Raw genomic sequence first — 20,414 nt, 5'->3', positions numbered from 1 at the left:
AGACACACAGACCCCACATGCTGCCCCCCTCCCCTCCCCTCCCCTCCCCCCTCCATCATCACTGCTGATCAGGCTATCGCACCTCTCCCCCACATGGTGACCACGAGTAGTGCGGCAACAATGGCTTCAGCCAACGGCCATCAGTCTCTAGCCACACGACAACCCTCTCAGAAGCACCCCTCCTCCTCCTCCCCCTCCACTCCCCTCATCCCCCCCATCATTACTGCTGATCAAGTAAGTTATCTTTTTAAAAAACTTCATCCTCGTAAGGCAGCCAGGCCTGACAGACTGTGTCCAAGGCTGCTCAAGGCCTGTGCTGCTGAACTGGGGGAGCCACTGAAGCACATCTTCAACTAGAGTCTACGTTTCGGACAAGTTCCAACACTGTGGAAGACATCATGTCTCACCCCCGTCCCCAAGAAACCACACCCAGTGAGCTTAATGACTTCAGGCCTGTCGCTCTAACATCACATGTGATGAAAACAATGGAGCGACTGGTCTTAGGTATGCTCAGACCCCAGGTACGCCATGCACTGGACCCGTTACAGTTTGCATACCAGGAGAAAGTGGGCAAGGACGATGCCATCACTTATCTTTTACACAGGACACATTCTCACCTAGACAAGGGGAAAAGTGCTGTGAGAATCATGTTCTTTGATTTCTCAAGTGCTTTTAACACCATCCAGCCCCTCAGATTGGGAGACAAGCTCTTGCAGATGGGTGTGGACGCTCACCTGGTAACCTGGATTACAGATTACCTGACCGAGCGACCACAGTTCGTCAGACTGAAGAACTGTCTCTCTGACACTGTGATCAGCAGCACCGGAGCGCCACAGGGAACTGTGCTCTCTCCAGTCCTGTTCACCCTGTACACATCTGACTTCTGCTACAACACTGAGTCATGCCACATGCAGAAGTTTTCTGACGATACTGCAATTGTGGGGTGTATCAGGGACAAGCAAAAGGAGGAGTACAGGAGCCTGGTGGAGGACTTTGTCCATTGGTGCAAACTCAATCACCTTCAACTCAACACTTCAAAGACCAAGGAGATGGTGGTGGATTTCCGCCCGCTCTGCTACCAGTCTCCATTGATGGGGTCAATGTGGAGGTGGTAAGCACCTACAAGTATCTGGGTCTCCACCTGGATAATAAACTGGACTGGTCAGCCAACACTGATGCACTCTACAAGAAAGGACAGAGCAGGCTGTACTTCCTGAGGAGGCTGCGGTCCTTCGATGTGTGCAGCAAGCTCCTCAGGATGTTCTACCAGTCTGTTGTGGCCAGCGTCCTCTTCTATGCAGTGGTATGCTGGGGAGGAAGCACAAAGAAGGATGCTGGGCGACTTGACAGGCTGGTAAGGAAGGCTGGCTCTGTAGTGGGAGCTGAACTGGAGTGCATCACTTCAATATCTGACAAAAGGACCCTGAACAAACCGATCAACATCTTGGACAATGAATGTCAACCACTCTACAGCACTATTAAAAAGCAAAAGAGCTTGATCAGCTGGAGACTTCGCTCACTGCCATGCACAACTGAAAGGCTGAGGAAGTCATTTGTCCCCAGGGCCGTTGAACTGTTCAATGCCTCACTAAAGGGAAGAGGAGAGATAGACTTCTCTGCTTAGTCTGTCTGCCTCTCCACCCTCTCCATGTTTGAGTACTGACTGCCCACTACTGCTTTACTACTGTTTTACTAATGTACACAGCCTGATGTTTTCACTACTGTTTTACTGCTACACTGTTTTTCATGCTATATTAGCACACATGATCAATGGCTGCGGTCAGGCTTCTGCTACAATACTGAATGAATGAATGGCTATAACCCTATTACCTCAACCTGTTCTTGCACTGACATAGTTTTTTTATATTACCTTACATTATACTTTACTCTCCTATTTGTCCATATTATTTATGCTGGTCTCTAGACCTTATTCTTGCACTGTTGCACTGTTGGACTAATGTTGGACTACTTTTTGCACCTTCACCATGACACTCTCTCTCTTGAGCACCTTGCCATACACACATAACTTAAGGACTATGGTTGGACTACTTTTTGCACCTTCACCATGACACTCACTCCCTTTAGCACCTTACCAGTCCGGCCCTGTCACTACAAGCGTCTTATGTTTGATCACCCTCAAGCACATTGGACTTTTAAAATTTAATTTATATAGTGTATTTAGTATTTAGTTTTGTTAGTTTTCTTATCTTCTACTGTCTTTATTGTACAGTGGAGTTTAGTTATATGTTTATCCTTATACTTATAACTTATACTCCATTTTTGCTGTAAGTGCATGTTGTGTGTGATGTCTGTATGCTTGAATTTCCCCTTGGGGATCAATAAAGTATCTATTTATCTCTCTCTCTATCTTTTATTCTTTTCAATGAGGGGCCAGTGCCCCTCAAGGGAGAGATGCATGTTTTGTGTCACCCCATCATGGGTTTCACCAGTATTCTCTAACTACACAGAGGTGTATACTAACTTTATGTTACAAACAAAAGAAGGAGTGAACTCTAGGTCCAACCCAGTTTGAATATGCAATAGAAAGGGAGGATGAGGATTAGGCCTTCATCAGGTCAGATTACTCTTTGTTCTGGGATGTCTCTTAGAGGCCTATGTTTTCACACCTGGAGATAGGCTCCAGATAGAATTCAAGGATACACAGGCTACAGACACAAGGGATACACAATAAAATCACAAATGACCATAAGAAGTACACAGTATGTACATTTACAGAAATTATTCTGATTCACAACACTTTCAAATCAAGTCTAAATCTTATGCAAGTTATAGCATTAAATGGAAGGCATGATTACTTCTAACTCAGAGTTCTAATCTCAGAGAGTCCTTCCTCCAAAGACGGTAGTTAATTAGGAGCACCCCAATCTACACTTGGCCAAATGTTGATGGCCATGGGGGGTGTGCTCCCACAGAGTATACAATAGAAAGTCACACCTGAGGATAACCCAAAAGGTCTCTAGACAGACCCTATTGAATTATAATCATTCAAGAATAAACAAGGGATGCTTGCATAGGACAAGAGAAATACAGTAGACTATAATGCTTATTCACAATTCTTTCAATAGGGACCATTTTCTGTCTTTGTCCCATTATCTTGAGTTGCGTGCTGAGAGATATGTGATGCACCTGCAATTATAAGTATGGTATATATAAGTATATATACTTCAAATTTGGGCTCTGCATTTAACCCAATCGGTGAATTAGTGAAACACAAACAGCACACAGTGAAGTGAAGCACACACTAATCCCGGCACAGTGCCTGCTTCAACAGCGGCGCTCGGGGAGCAGTGAGGGGTTAGGTGCCTTGCTCAAGGGCACTTCAGCCGCGGCCCACTAGTCGGGGCTCGAACCGGCAACCCTCCGGTTACAAGTCCAGAGTGCTAACCAGTGGGCCACGGCTGCCCCCGTGCTAGCTGGGAAGCTTTGTTATGACACACATCTGTGACAACAACAAGACACAAGACTAGATCGGTTGGTTGTCTTTATTATCTGACTGCTACTTTAGTTATTATCTGACTGCCTCCTCACTGATTTATACCGTGTGCTTTATGAATTCACTGAGGCTGATTGACAATAGACAAAAAGAATTGTACAGTAATTTTCATAGGACTGAAAATGTATTTACTATGTTCTATCAGAAAGACTTAGGGAGGTATAATGAAAGTTAATGCATGTCTTAATCCATCAAAGGATACACAAAATACATAAGCAACAATAAGATAGTCTTTGGCATAGGCCTCGTCCTCGGTCCAGGTCACTGAATGTGCAGACCCTTGCAGATCCTCGCGACGGCAGATGGCAGAGCCTACCCCCAAAGAATAAGAAATAAAGATACCCACCAGAAATGTTTAGATGGTCATCATGGAAACAGACAAAGCGAAGAGGAGATGAATAAAGTAAGATTCAATTTAGATAATAGCCACCACCAGACATTTGCAAGAGAAAGTACATGATTACAAGACAGAATATATCCGATTTAAGGACGACCCCTAATAAAATGTGATGAAGCCGCATCCTGCAACAGAATGAAGCTAAAGCAGACCCAAGGGCAAGGTGAAATGAGTGAGGCCATGCTTTCTTGGAAAGCCCCCAAAAATAAGATGAGCAGCATAGGTAACGTTAGCTAAACAAGACAAAAAAAAACAAGACAAGAAAACATGAATATTAGACATTGTCCATGGGTAATAAGTTCAGAAGAGTGCATTGTGCTTGGAAAAAAGTGTATGAGTGTGTGCAGTATTGGCCTGAAGGAGACTTTGTGCCTGCTAGAGGTGTTGCTCTTTCTCGACCTTTCTGACTCGTTTTGAATCGCCTTTGACTACTCAGAGTGGCTGCCAACAGGCATACTGTAGGCTACTCAAACATGTCCTAAAACAACCCATAAACAACCCACTGAGGCATTGACATTCTGTAGAAAATATTACAGATTCACGCCCCCAGGTATTGATTCGAATGGCATTATACATGTGGATGGGTCTGAGAATGTTTTCTGCAGGGTAACATACAATACTACTACCATAGATCAAGCTGCTTTATGCAATAGCTTATATGCTTATATGCTTATATGCAATATGCTTATAGTTCTATTCCAACGTTGATTTCTACCCAGTAAAAAGAAAAGACAAATTTAAAACTAGAAACCTAACAAATATTCTTTCCATACCTCAGCATATTCCTCAAAAGCCAGAGGCATTTTCAGCTAACATGGGTTTACTAAATATAGGTGCACTTACTACCAAAACCTTTGCAATCAATGATTTTATTAGTGAAAAAAATTTGGATTTTCTGTTTCTTGTTGAAACCTGGCTGACTTCAGACAGCGAAGTTGTTCTTGTTGAAACTTGTCCCCCAAATTATAATTTCTTCCACTCAATTAGACAAGGCAAACGAGGTGGTGGAATTGCCTCCATTCTCTCAAACAAATATAGTTGCACTAGAGCAGGGGTCTCAAACTCAAATGAGCTGGGGGCCAATTCTGCCAACGTCATCTGATTGGAGGGCCGGCTATTTCTGAAAATGCAATGTTCTTTTTTCCAAATACCACACAAAACTGCAAACAGAAAGTGCAAGTGTTTTTATCTAGTTTTAGACACCTGTGCTAGCAACCTTAGCTTATAAATAAAATAATGATAAAATAAATATTAATACAAATTATAAAATAAATGAAAAACATAAAAAACAGGTATGTGTGTGTGTTTCACACCAAATAAAAATATTTCCTCTCATAACTTTTTTAAACCTGGCAAACTAGGCATCAGGGTTAAGAAAGCAACACCATTGGATTTTTATATCAACATTTAAAAGGCCATGGCTTGAAAGTGGTCAGAGATAAAGTTATACTGTAAATGTAAAAATCTTTGAGTAAAACAAAAGTTTATGAAGGGGGTAAATGTACCCATCTAATTTGTCACTGGATGCCAAGCACCTCAAATTACTGTATGTACCTTTCAGTAAATACTGGATGAACATATTTAAGCAGGTTTACTTTCCTTTTTTCATACTACCCACATAACAAATTAACAGAAAAACACCTAAGATGTATACCAACACCTAAGATGTTGTGGTTTAGTAATAGATTACTACAATATAGGCCTACAATAAAGTTTTCTGGTCAAACAGTTCCTATCGCGGGTAATCTGCAGTAGCCTACCCAGAAGTTCGCATCATATTGCGGGTGACTTTGTAGTTCTTTAGAGCCCTGTTTCTACTAGCCCTGCTGTCTGTACCACATCCATTACGGACACTATCATCACGATTACCACTGCAACCTCCAAGCTATGTTGGGCAGAGGGTTGAAACAAGCATGGTATGCTTAGTGGACACCGTTGTATACACGCACCTCCATTCACAGACGCACCGTGACTATCACTGTCATAGACGATCGATCATAATCTCCAAAAGGATATTCTCCTTCAGAATTAGAATTAGAATAGGTGAATAACATAGCTTACCTAAGACTTCAACACACGTGAACGTTTTTCAGCATTTGGTGTAGGCCTGGCTATTTCTGCTTAATTTCTGCAACACTATGGCCTGCATCGCTTCCGCGTCATTACAAATGCACGTCTTTGTGTTTCTCGCGTGCAATACAAGTATTTCCTGAAAACTTTGCGCAGCGATTTTGGGTTTGAATCAAGCTCTGGATGTCTTGCACATAGTGGCGCAGAGTAGGCCTACAAATGAGATTTGTCACCGTACCTGGATCTATCGTCTATTTTAATCAGTATCGTTGTTTGTCGCAATTAATAGCCTCAAGGGCCGGATTACATTATTATTTTGTCATACGTCGCGGGCCGGAATTGGGCAGGACGCGGGCCGGGTGTTTGAGACCTCTGCACTAGAGTCAACTTTGGCGAATTCGCTTCCTTTGAGTATATTACCCTCACTCTGAAGGCTGACCCAGCTGTACTTCTATTAACCTTATACCGCCCTCCTAAACTATGGACTGGCTTTCTCGACCAGTTTTCTGAACTTATGTCGCTCATCATCACTAGCTATGATCGGATAATTGTAAATGGCGACTTCATGTCAATAAGACAACTAATGCTAAAGCCAGTAAGTTCCTTAATGTGTTGGACAGTTTAGAGCTAAAGCAGCATGTTACAGGACCCACCCACAACCTTGGCAACACCCTTGATCTAGTCATTTCTAGAGGGATAGAAGTCACAGACTTATCAGTAAATGATATAAATATATCTGATCATTATTGTGTATCTTTTAATGTAGTACTACATACTCCAAAAAATCATCCCGAAATTGCAATCAAATCGCGACTCTTGGACATTAGAGCAGAACAGCAGTTCATAGCTCTTATAGACTCCATAAATTTAGATATTTTACATTATCCCATTGATCAAATGGTAGAGGATCTAAATCGTGAATTAGGCGCTCTGCTTGACAGAGTGGCACCCTTAAAGACTTAAAAAAGGCCCTGTAGCAAACTGACACCTTGGATGAATGAAAATATCCATGATCTAAAAAGATCATGTAGAAAAGCTGAGAGAACATGGAGAAAAACTAAGTTACAGGTTCACAGTGCCATTCTAAAAGAAAAAATAGCAAATTATAATAGAGCTATTCGGAATGAGAGAAGGAACCACTTCTCTAAGGTAATTGCTGAAAACAGTGGAAACTCTAGGGTGTTGTTCTCTACCATTGATAGGCTATTGCATCAAACACCTTTTGATACACTCAGTCAGGCATCCTCTCTAAGATGCGAAGAATTTGCAGACTTCTTCAAAAACAAAGTCATTTCTATAAGGGAGGCTATTGGTAACACAAGTAATATGTTTGATAGTACACCCAAAAACAGCCCCCCAAAATTAAGGTCCTTTAGCAATGTTACTCAATCTGAGCTTGGTAAAATTATAACTCAAACCGGCTCCTCAACATGTGTGTTAGATCCAATCCCTACTAGATTCCTCAAAAAAGTATATGATAGCTTAGCTCCCTTTATTCTCAAGGTAATAAATACCTCATTAGAAACAGGTATATTTCCAACTGCTTTTAAAACCGCTGTTGTGAAACCTTTACTTAAAAACTCAAATCTTGACCATACCAATCTGAGCAACTACAGGCCTATATCAAATCTACCGTTCCTAAGCAAAGTACTTGAAAAAGTTGCTTGAAAACAGTATCCTTGAAAAATTCCAATCAGGTTTTAGATCAAATCACAGCACAGAAACGGCTCTAGTAAAAATAGTCAATGATCTCAGACTGGCTACTGACTCAAACAAAGTCTCAATCCTTATTCTTCTGGATTTGAGTGCGGCATTTGACACCATTGATCATAGCATCCTAATTCACCGCCTTGCGTGGCTGCAAGCTGCAGCCAAGCTCTGGCTGCAGTTGCCTTTCAGTGACCGGGAGGATTGAGCGCAGGCGCCTGCTCATCAGCAGCTGCGCTGGTGACTTCAGTCCATCAACCGGGGTGTTTCTGTATTCCAATAAGCTGCGGTAAGGATCTGTCCCCTGTGCACGCGCTTTGTCCATGAGGGCTTTGGCAGTCTGGACAGTCTTTTCAGCCAACCCATTGCTCTGTGGGTACAGTGGGCTGCTTGTAATGTGCTCAAAGTCCCATGCATGAGCGAATGCACGGAACTCCTGTGAACTGTAGCAAGGTCCATTATCACTGATTATGGTCTGAGGTATTCCAAACCTAGCAAACATGGCTTTCAGCTTTTGGATGATGGTTGTGGAGGTGAGGCTGGTGATCTTCTCTATCTTAAAATATCTGCTGTAATAGTCAGCTGCCACTATGTAGTCAGTGTTGTTCCATGTGAATAAGTCTGTGGCTATTACCTGCCAAGGCCTTTCAGGGATGGAATGTGGAATCATTGGCTCCTTTGGGGCGGAGTTACTTCGCTCGAGGCAGATGTTGCAGGATAGCGCCTCTATTTGTCTCCCCATGCCGGGCCAGAACACCACATCTCTTGCCCGTTGTTACACTTTTCCATTCCTAAATGTCCTGAGTGTATGCGTGCAGCCCTGAGTGAGTGTGGTATAATGATTTTTTCTATTTTTAGCAGGATGCCGTTTGACTTGGAGATCTCATCACGATGATTCCAGTATTCTGTGACAGCAGATGGGCATTTTGTCTTTGACTCAGGCCACCCTGCTAAGGTAACCTGTGTCAGTACTGAGAGCTGTTCGTCTTGGGTAACCTGTGTCAGTACTGAGAGCTGTTTGTCTTGGGTAACCTGTGTCAGTACTGAGAGCTGTTCGTCTTGGGTAACCTGTGTCAGTACTGAGAGCTGGTTGTCTTGGGCTGTTGCAGCTCTGATCTCTGCCATTTTCCTGTCGCTCACCGGAGCGCTGCTGATCACTGTGTGTATTTGTGAGTCCATACCTTCACTCAGTGACTGGACATTGCATTCAATTGGCTTTCTGGACAAAGTGTTCGCAACTGGGATTTGCTTTCCAGGCTTGTGTGTAATGGTGATATCGTACTTTTGCAGCTGTAGTATCATGCGTTGTAACCTGGGCGGTGCAGCTGCCAGTGGCTTTCGCATGATTGCCTCTAGCGGCTTTTGATCTGATTCAACGATTACCTGTCGTCGATATAGGTACTGGTGGAACCTCTTACATCCAAAGAGCACTGCGTAGAGTTCCTTTTCAATTTGTGCATAGTTCTGTTTTCTCTCCCTGGAGCAGAACTGCTCCTAAGCCGCATTTGGATGCATCAACTTGTAGTTTCACATCTTTGGTATGATCAAAGTATGTAAGAACAGGGCCAGGCTCCCGTGTTATGAGGTCTTTTACCAGTGTGAATGCGCTGTTAAGGTTTGAGTCCCTTACAAATTCATTGTCCTCCTTTAGCAACTTTCGGAGTGGATCTGTGGCCTCTGAGAGTTTGGGGGCAAACCTTGAGAGGTAAGTGATCATGCCCAATATGGTCTCCAACTCTGCTCTGTTGCGTGGGGGGGGGGCGTGTCTTTTATGGCTTTGATCTTGTTGGGGTCGGGTCGGATGCCTTCTCGTGTCAGCCTGTGCCCAAAGTAACTCACCTCTGGCACACAGATGACACTTTTATCCTTGTTCAGCTTTATGCCCTTCTCTCTCGTTCTCTCCAGCATGCCATGCAGATTGGCGTCGTGCTCGTCGTCTTTGGTGCGGACATACACCAAGATGTCATCCATAATGGCGGTGATGCCTGGAAGTCCCTTGTAAGCCTCGTCGACTCTCCTCTGAAACTCATCCTGTGCCGAGATGATCCCGAAAGGGAGCCTCTTGAACCGATATCTGCCATACATGTAGATGGTGTTGAATGTAGTGAGGATGGATGACTTGTGGCTGAGTTTTATTGCCCAGTACCCAGACCTAGCGTCTAGTACGCTGAAGTATTGTGCACCAGCTAGTCTTGGTGTGACATCATCTAGGGTGGGGAGCAGATAGTGGGGTCTTTGAATAGCTTTATTCAGGGAACGGGGGTCTAAACATATTCTAAGCCTCCCAGTTTTGGGCTTTTCTACCACCACCAAGGCATTTACCCACTCAGTTGGCTCTGTGACTTTCTGTATAATGTCCATTTCTTCTATTTCTTTTAGTTCGTCTTTGAGTCGGCTTCGCAGGGCATACGGGATACAGCGAGGCAGACACACCACTGGTGTTGCAGCTGGTTGGAGGCGAAGGGTGCACTCCCCAGGAAACAGTCCAATGCCTTCAAATACGTCGGCAAACTCATCTGTGATGCTAGTGTGTGGCGGTGCGTTGACCATATGTACTAGCTTTACCATGTTCAGATCTAGGCATGCTCACATTCCCAAAACAGGAGGTGCATTTCTTGCACGGACTATGTCAAAGTCTAGCATGACTATTTGTTCTTCATATCTGCATGCGAGTTTGCATGACGAGCCACTACGAGCCTCTGTCCACCATATCCTGAGATATTACTGTCTGGTGGGCTTAACACTTTATTGCCAAACACTTTGTGGAATGTGTCTGCTGGTATTATGTTGGCTTGGGCACCCGTGTCTATTTTGAATTTCAATTTGTGCCTCTTTTCCCCTAATTCCACCTTTGCATATGCCTGTTCTTTGGCGGTTCATCTGGTGGCTGCTCCTCTGTCTGAGATAACATGCACTCTCTTGGGCTTGTATTTGGTCTTTGGTTGCTGTGTGTGTGTCCTGCATACTTTAGCAAAATGGTTGAGCTTCTTACATTTGTTGCATTGGCGTCCTTTGGCTGGGCATTCCTCTGTGCTTCCGTGTTCTCCATGCTTCACATTCCTTGTTCCATACTGTATTTTTAGGGTCAGTCCAGTTTGTTGTGCGTCCATAACATGTATGCTCGGATTTGAACGGCTTTCTGCTAACTGCATGAGCTGACTGGTTAGCTATGCCAAAGATAATGAATGCGTAGCAAGATCGTCCTAGTTCATGTCTATGAGGGCAAAGTGGAGTTCAGTCAGAGACGGGCTCTGGTTCAGTTCCCGCCTGCACAGGGGCGTGTCACTGACGTATGACTTACGTTTGAACGCCTCGGTTCCACGCCAGACAAGCCGGAGTACAAAATAAACTTGGTGTACACCTTCATTAATGTTGATTTTCTCTCGACTGGAGGGTCATACTATCACGACATTCTACTGAAATAGGGAGGAGGGTTTGGAGATCATGATACCGTGTCCGAAATGTGCATCCATTGCTCAGAAAAATAAGGCTATGACAAATTCTGGGAAATTCTTGGATTCTGCCATAGACCTCAATGTTAAAAAGAGAGCCCGATCACTGCATAAATGTGCGGGGGCGTGTACTGCTACCCTATTTGCATACATTTCCAGGGACAGGAAATGGCCTCTCATGAAGTATCTTCGTAATCAACCATCTTTGGTGGGACTACGCATGGTCTTTAGCTGCTGCTGCTACAGCTCATATGTCCGTGCAATATCAATAGCATTCTCTAACGTTAAGTCTGTGTGGCTTCAGTTTCTCACGCACTTTAGGAGAATTTGTGCCAAAGACGATTCTGTCTCTAATCATTTCGTCACTGTTAGGAAAATTGCAGTCCTTCACAAGCAATCTTAGCTCGGTTACAAACAGGTCGAAATTTTCACCCTCCCACTGTACTTTCTGGTGGAATTTATACCGCGTGAAAATGGGGTTTGCTCTGGGTTTAACATACGCTTCAAACCTGTAGTAGTACGTATTGAGTGCTTTCCTTTCATCTGCTGTAAGTGTCCATGTGCTAAATATATCCATTCCCTTCCTTTTTCGCCAATCCATAGAAGTAGATAGCTGCACTTTTCTTCCTGTCGTTTGCTGTGTAGCGGAGCAGGGGCGCCTGCAGGAATTAATGTTATGGTACGCACACCCATCACCCCCCGCCCCACCCCCCCCCCCCCCCAGCCCCGCGCAAAAAAAAAAAAAAAAAAAATAATCACGTGGATAATATTTGCCCCGTGCATCCACATGCAATAATACAACAACAACGTCTACAATTACCTATTCATTTGGACAACTTGATACAGCCCTATACAGGCTAAAGTTACCTTGTTTTGTTCTAGCATACCGTGATGTCTGGCTTTAAACAGCTGTAATGCAGTCTAACGTTCTGACAAGCACACCAATTGCCTACCTTGTTCTTGCCCATCTGGAATAACTCCTTTAGCTTTGCTGACTCCATACTTTCTGTTTTCGTTGTTTAAACTTGTGATATGCATGATGAGTATTGAGTGAATTAGCTAGATTAGATTAGAATTAGTTAGAATTAGTTAATTATTATCAACATTGTGTGCTGATAACCATATATAGATAGCCGAGTAAAAGAAAATAACTAGTAGCTAGTTGCATGCCTGCGTGCGTATTCTGTCTCCTGCTCAAACAAAATGTGCGCGCGTTAATTTTGATAACGTGTTCACTAAGCTATGTAATAGAAAATTGTAAATAGCCTGATGATGGCATGCAGCTAATGGGATACTGTGCATAGTTGGGAAGGTATGGTGGGCCAATTTGGTGTGAATACACATTACACACACATGTGGAAATTGCAGTAAATCGCAAGAGACAATTTCTCACGTTGAGCACACAAATGTGTGTGTCGTTTATTTTCATAGGAAAAACACTGAAAACTAAAATGGTGCTGTCCAGCAACAAAACAGGCATGGGGCTACACGTCATCACACATTCATAACATTTAAAGGGACCACGATCCCTGAACAGTTATACTTACATGAAGTGACTACAGACAGAACAAAGTGCTGTGTTTAATATAAACGGTGTGTAGAACCACACTTAATAACAAAGGTGAATTATGCCGGTCACATTCACTACACATACACAATTTTCTCTCGTTTTTGAGTAGCCTGATGGTACGCACAGTGCGTACGGACGTACACCTGCAGGCGCGCCTGGTCCGGAGAACATCCGCTCTACAGGCAAAACTTTTTCCATGCATCGGGCAGATTGCCAGGCGCGTAGCAAGTGTCGTGACTTTTATTGAAATATATCTTTAGTTTATATATCTTTTATGTAGTATCTTTATTCTGTGTAATATCATTGTTTTGTGAAACTGAAGTCTATAGTATGTTCAGTGTGGGAAAGGAAGACTGGTTTAAGTGAAAGAGCAGGCCTGGCAGAAAATGGCATAGACAAGGTTTGGTGCCAGGAAATGTAAGCAAAACCTAAAGAATGGCACAACCTAAAGAATGTAGGAATAACAGGATGAGAGGGCAAAGGTGAAGTACCATATATTACTTGGTCAGTTATCTGTAAACATAGAGTGACTTGTCTGGGATGACTTGAAGGGGTATAAAGGCTGGACAACAGCCAGAGGATGGTAGCTCACATTGCTCACTGCTCACTTTCTTACTTTGCTTTCACTTACTTGCTTGCTTCACTAATGCTCCGGAGTGCATTAAAGCCATCATCTGCAGTATACATCCACGGTGTGCGGACTTCTTTTGATGTTGTATTATTTAATGTGGATTTGACACCACATAATTGGCGAGCCAGCCAGGAGTTGGAAAGGACAATATTTAGGCATCATCTCAGAGTCCAGGGTTTGTTCAGGGGAGAGGCTGATGCGCAACTTAAACTAAGGTGAGCAACTTTTGCTTAATAGCAGCTAGACTCCTCTGATCAGGCTGTACACTGAGTTATGAATACTTGTCTAAAACGTCCTCCAGTCAAAGAATCTTGCTAAAACAAAGACCAAGGGATTAATACTGCAGATTATGGTAAGCATTTGTGTGTACACTAATGGAAATGATTTTGCATGTGGAAAATCAAAAGAAATCAGAAGTTCTGCATGTGGAGAACTAGGCAAATTCCTGCATGTGAAGGAATACTATAGCCATATCAAAGAAGTTTTGCATGAGGAAAACTTAAAGTTCTGCATGTGGAGAACTAACTCAATTCCTGCATGAGAAGGAATGAGAGAGATAAAAGTAACAGTTTTGCATGTGAAAAACTGAAAGGTCTGCATGTGAAGACCTCAGGTCTGCATGTGAAGACCTCATTTCCTGCATGTGGAGGAAATAATACTAACAAGTTGAGTACAGCTGATATCAGGTCTGAATAAGTTGAAGTTGAAACACTCCAAGAGCGAGTGGATGGCCAAGTAAGGCACCTGGTGCCTGGAATAATGTTTAATAATGTTGTGTAAAAGTTGTGGATGTAAAGCTAAAAGAAGTGTTGAATGGAAGTATACTTGATTTTTAGTATATGTGGCTGGTAGAATTAGAAGTCCATGGCAGAGCATTGGTAAAAGACGTCATATATTTGCATAACGTGTGATTAAGGAGAAGAGGCTGTGTGTGTGTGTGTGTGATACCAGGCAGAGGAGCTGCTGGTTGAAATAGGCAAAGGTGGGGGCTTGTGTAAACAGAGCAAAGGTCTGCTGGGGACAAAGGATGTAGGTCTGAGATGGTTAAGGCATGTTGAACTGGGAAATATTGGAAAATATTTCACTTTGAAAGATTTTTGGGGAATGTTTAATACTGCAAAGTGTTGGGTTGGATGTTTTGGTCTTCCATGATCAAAATATTAGAAATGGTTGATAATGAGAATGTTGTAGTGAGAAAATGGTTTTGAAAGGTTGGTAACGCCAGAACAGAATGGTTCTGAATTACAGTGGGCAGTTGTCCGCAGAAGTGGAGTGCTGCTTGCTGAGAATATAATATTACCATAATAGATGGGCAAGGCAAAAGAGGAATAGCTTCATTGCTTGACACTGAGGCGGTCATAGTCACTTTGACCTTTTAAAAATTGAATTGGCAATAATGAGAGATACAGAAACAGTTCTGCTAGTTTTTGATTTTCTTTAAAATACTCTACAGTTCTATGTTAAAAGATTTTCATGATACTGGATAAAGGCAAATTATATTAGTGTTTACATACTTTAGTCATATAGCTTACGTGTATAAATAATTCACTATGGTAGTAGTCCCATAATGTATAGTGTATTGGTTGGTTAATAGTCTCTTTAGGTTTCTGTTATGCTTAAAGGTCATTTAATGTTAGCCTTGTTTATAATAAGAGTATTATTACAAGTTAGAGAGAGTTAGTGGGAAAAATCACATCTGTGCTATGCTCTGGATGAGTAGACCAACTGACAGATGCATAAGTAGGCCCGTCATGGTTAAATATAGAGTTTTAAGATCCAGGATTTGGGATGAATGCTGATGGCGGTTCCAGGTGTTGGAAAAGTGTTGTTGTGTCCAGTGTTGACTAAGATATATTATGTATTAGTAGTAGTAGTATGTTGGCAATTGATAGGTTATATTAGTGGTAGCCCACTAATGATATATATTAACTTATCAGTAGGTGGTAGGTTCAACTGTTAAATTAGCATTGTTAAGGATATGATAATTATGATAGTAGTATTAATAATAGGTCTAAATTAAATAGCTTAGCTATTAGCATGACTAGGCTAGGTTAGCATAGTATTATTAGGCTCAAATAGCTGTTGGCATTATTAGGCTAAAGCTGGGTCAGCAACTGGCATTACTACACTGGATAGCAGTATTGAAGTTAATTTGGTTCATGGTAACATTGTTGAAGCTTAGGTATGCTTTAGAAAGATTTTGTGATGGATTATAGTTCATGGAGGACCACAATGTTATTGGGGAAAAATAATTGAATTTAAGCATCCTTTGGATAATGTTCTAGACATATACAGGAACTCAATAAGGTTTATCAATAACTCATATTACAGTTATATGTTTGGTGTATTGTGGTATGTGTGTCATGAGTATGTGTGGTATGAGTGAACACCTTGTGGTGTTATGGGTGTTAATATACAATAAGATCAGGTATTGTTTCCATGTACATTTACAGTTAAAGGTACAGGTGACTGTTTAGCTCTGAAGAGGTGGTTTGGGCAAGGTCATTTGGTTTTAGAGCTGTCCTGCTATGTGGAAAAGGTTTATGGCTATAGGCTATGGTTATAGCCTTCCCACATAGTCCTGTTTTTGTTAAGAGTTGGAAAAGGGGTTTTGTATTGTCCACATCACTGGTTGCATAAGCCAAGATCAACTGACATATGATAATAATCAAAAAATGGTTAATATTTGAAATAACGGCGACACTGAAAAAGACTGACTCTGACTGACTTAAAACGTTTTGGATTACTACTTTATATTTAACAATCTAGATGATGGGGATAGTGATGGTTTCAGAAGATCTCTGGGGATATTTAGTTTCTACCTGTCAAATGGGTTGAAGAATCATATGGTATAAGGCAGCAATTGTTGTTAGCACTGAGGGGTTATTTGATGGAAAGTGGTGCTAAGCTGCTTGGCCCTAGAGTATCATTTGTTATTTGTATAGCTATATTATAATTTAGATAATACTGTTATAATTAAGTGGTTATAGGGTTATATGGGGTGTTAGTTAATTTGCTGTTGGGGGTTTTATGGGAGCTCAGTACAGAGGGAACTGAGTAGTGACTCCCTTAGCAAAATTAGTTTGTGAAATGTACTGTGGGTCTATTTATTTCTAACTAAGAATATGCATAGCTTAAACTTTTTGTGTAAAAATCATAGAAATGGTAAATTGATTTATACTTGGCATACATAAAGGAGTTTAAGTATATCTAGCCTACACTTATACTTAGATTTATACTTAGAGACTGTATATGTAGTATAGTATATGTATACTGAAGGAAAGGTTTAAGGATACTTATTTAACTATAGCTAGAGGTTGGGATAGATAGATGGATGCTTTATTTATCCCAAAGGGGAAATTCCTCACTGATTTATACCGTGTGCTTTATGAATTCACTGAGGCTGATTGACAATAGACAAAAAGAATTGTACAGTAATTTTCATAGGACTGAAAATGTATTTACTATGTTCTATCAGAAAGACTTAGGGAGGTATAATGAAAGTTAATGCATGTCTTAATCCATCAAAGGATACACAAAATACATAAGCAACAATAAGATAGTCTTTGGCATAGGCCTCGTCCTCGGTCCAGGTCACTGAATGTGCAGACCCTTGCAGATCCTCGCGACGGCAGATGGCAGAGCCTACCCCCAAAGAATAAGAAATAAAGATACCCACCAGAAATGTTTAGATGGTCATCATGGAAACAGACAAAGCGAAGAGGAGATGAATAAAGTAAGATTCAATTTAGATAATAGCCACCACCAGACATTTGCAAGAGAAAGTACATGATTACAAGACAGAATATATCCGATTTAAGGACGACCCCTAATAAAATGTGATGAAGCCGCATCCTGCAACAGAATGAAGCTAAAGCAGACCCAAGGGCAAGGTGAAATGAGTGAGGCCATGCTTTCTTGGAAAGCCCCCAAAAATAAGATGAGCAGCATAGGTAACGTTAGCTAAACAAGACAAAAAAAAACAAGACAAGAAAACATGAATATTAGACATTGTCCATGGGTAATAAGTTCAGAAGAGTGCATTGTGCTTGGAAAAAAGTGTATGAGTGTGTGCAGTATTGGCCTGAAGGAGACTTTGTGCCTGCTAGAGGTGTTGCTCTTTCTCGACCTTTCTGACTCGTTTTGAATCGCCTTTGACTACTCAGAGTGGCTGCCAACAGGCATACTGTAGGCTACTCAAACATGTCCTAAAACAACCCATAAACAACCCACTGAGGCATTGACATTCTGTAGAAAATATTACAGATTCACGCCCCCAGGTATTGATTCGAATGGCATTATACATGTGGATGGGTCTGAGAATGTTTTCTGCAGGGTAACATACAATACTACTACCATAGATCAAGCTGCTTTATGCAATAGCTTATATGCTTATATGCTTATATGCAATATGCTTATAGTTCTATTCCAACGTTGATTTCTACCCAGTAAAAAGAAAAGACAAATTTAAAACTAGAAACCTAACAAATATTCTTTCCATACCTCAGCATATTCCTCAAAAGCCAGAGGCATTTTCAGCTAACATGGGTTTACTAAATATAGGTGCACTTACTACCAAAACCTTTGCAATCAATGATTTTATTAGTGAAAAAAATTTGGATTTTCTGTTTCTTGTTGAAACCTGGCTGACTTCAGACAGCGAAGTTGTTCTTGTTGAAACTTGTCCCCCAAATTATAATTTCTTCCACTCAATTAGACAAGGCAAACGAGGTGGTGGAATTGCCTCCATTCTCTCAAACAAATATAGTTGCACTAGAGCAGGGGTCTCAAACTCAAATGAGCTGGGGGCCAATTCTGCCAACGTCATCTGATTGGAGGGCCGGCTATTTCTGAAAATGCAATGTTCTTTTTTCCAAATACCACACAAAACTGCAAACAGAAAGTGCAAGTGTTTTTATCTAGTTTTAGACACCTGTGCTAGCAACCTTAGCTTATAAATAAAATAATGATAAAATAAATATTAATACAAATTATAAAATAAATGAAAAACATAAAAAACAGGTATGTGTGTGTGTTTCACACCAAATAAAAATATTTCCTCTCATAACTTTTTTAAACCTGGCAAACTAGGCATCAGGGTTAAGAAAGCAACACCATTGGATTTTTATATCAACATTTAAAAGGCCATGGCTTGAAAGTGGTCAGAGATAAAGTTATACTGTAAATGTAAAAATCTTTGAGTAAAACAAAAGTTTATGAAGGGGGTAAATGTACCCATCTAATTTGTCACTGGATGCCAAGCACCTCAAATTACTGTATGTACCTTTCAGTAAATACTGGATGAACATATTTAAGCAGGTTTACTTTCCTTTTTTCATACTACCCACATAACAAATTAACAGAAAAACACCTAAGATGTATACCAACACCTAAGATGTTGTGGTTTAGTAATAGATTACTACAATATAGGCCTACAATAAAGTTTTCTGGTCAAACAGTTCCTATCGCGGGTAATCTGCAGTAGCCTACCCAGAAGTTCGCATCATATTGCGGGTGACTTTGTAGTTCTTTAGAGCCCTGTTTCTACTAGCCCTGCTGTCTGTACCACATCCATTACGGACACTATCATCACGATTACCACTGCAACCTCCAAGCTATGTTGGGCAGAGGGTTGAAACAAGCATGGTATGCTTAGTGGACACCGTTGTATACACGCACCTCCATTCACAGACGCACCGTGACTATCACTGTCATAGACGATCGATCATAATCTCCAAAAGGATATTCTCCTTCAGAATTAGAATTAGAATAGGTGAATAACATAGCTTACCTAAGACTTCAACACACGTGAACGTTTTTCAGCATTTGGTGTAGGCCTGGCTATTTCTGCTTAATTTCTGCAACACTATGGCCTGCATCGCTTCCGCGTCATTACAAATGCACGTCTTTGTGTTTCTCGCGTGCAATACAAGTATTTCCTGAAAACTTTGCGCAGCGATTTTGGGTTTGAATCAAGCTCTGGATGTCTTGCACATAGTGGCGCAGAGTAGGCCTACAAATGAGATTTGTCACCGTACCTGGATCTATCGTCTATTTTAATCAGTATCGTTGTTTGTCGCAATTAATAGCCTCAAGGGCCGGATTACATTATTATTTTGTCATACGTCGCGGGCCGGAATTGGGCAGGACGCGGGCCGGGTGTTTGAGACCTCTGCACTAGAGTCAACTTTGGCGAATTCGCTTCCTTTGAGTATATTACCCTCACTCTGAAGGCTGACCCAGCTGTACTTCTATTAACCTTATACCGCCCTCCTAAACTATGGACTGGCTTTCTCGACCAGTTTTCTGAACTTATGTCGCTCATCATCACTAGCTATGATCGGATAATTGTAAATGGCGACTTCATGTCAATAAGACAACTAATGCTAAAGCCAGTAAGTTCCTTAATGTGTTGGACAGTTTAGAGCTAAAGCAGCATGTTACAGGACCCACCCACAACCTTGGCAACACCCTTGATCTAGTCATTTCTAGAGGGATAGAAGTCACAGACTTATCAGTAAATGATATAAATATATCTGATCATTATTGTGTATCTTTTAATGTAGTACTACATACTCCAAAAAATCATCCCGAAATTGCAATCAAATCGCGACTCTTGGACATTAGAGCAGAACAGCAGTTCATAGCTCTTATAGACTCCATAAATTTAGATATTTTACATTATCCCATTGATCAAATGGTAGAGGATCTAAATCGTGAATTAGGCGCTCTGCTTGACAGAGTGGCACCCTTAAAGACTTAAAAAAGGCCCTGTAGCAAACTGACACCTTGGATGAATGAAAATATCCATGATCTAAAAAGATCATGTAGAAAAGCTGAGAGAACATGGAGAAAAACTAAGTTACAGGTTCACAGTGCCATTCTAAAAGAAAAAATAGCAAATTATAATAGAGCTATTCGGAATGAGAGAAGGAACCACTTCTCTAAGGTAATTGCTGAAAACAGTGGAAACTCTAGGGTGTTGTTCTCTACCATTGATAGGCTATTGCATCAAACACCTTTTGATACACTCAGTCAGGCATCCTCTCTAAGATGCGAAGAATTTGCAGACT

The 20,414-nt window shown here is 41.5% G+C and overlaps 1 long non-coding RNA gene across 1 annotated transcript; it reads right to left on the bottom strand.

The window, feature by feature from the left end:
• Positions 1-2,380: 2,380 nt before the first annotated feature.
• Positions 2,381-20,291, bottom strand: LOC121708819. The gene is made up of 4 exons (XR_006031771.1): positions 20,282-20,291; positions 14,708-14,713; positions 6,112-6,120; positions 2,381-2,456 (listed from the first exon to the last, which is right to left on the bottom strand). It is a non-coding gene; the product is annotated as an uncharacterized LOC121708819 (long non-coding RNA).
• Positions 20,292-20,414: the final 123 nt, after the last annotated feature.

The sequence above is a fragment of the Alosa sapidissima genome, chromosome 5 (genome assembly GCF_018492685.1).
Source record: "Alosa sapidissima isolate fAloSap1 chromosome 5, fAloSap1.pri, whole genome shotgun sequence".
Classification (NCBI taxonomy): Eukaryota; Metazoa; Chordata; class Actinopteri; order Clupeiformes; family Clupeidae; genus Alosa; species Alosa sapidissima.
This window is presented reverse-complemented; position numbering and strand designations above follow the sequence as displayed.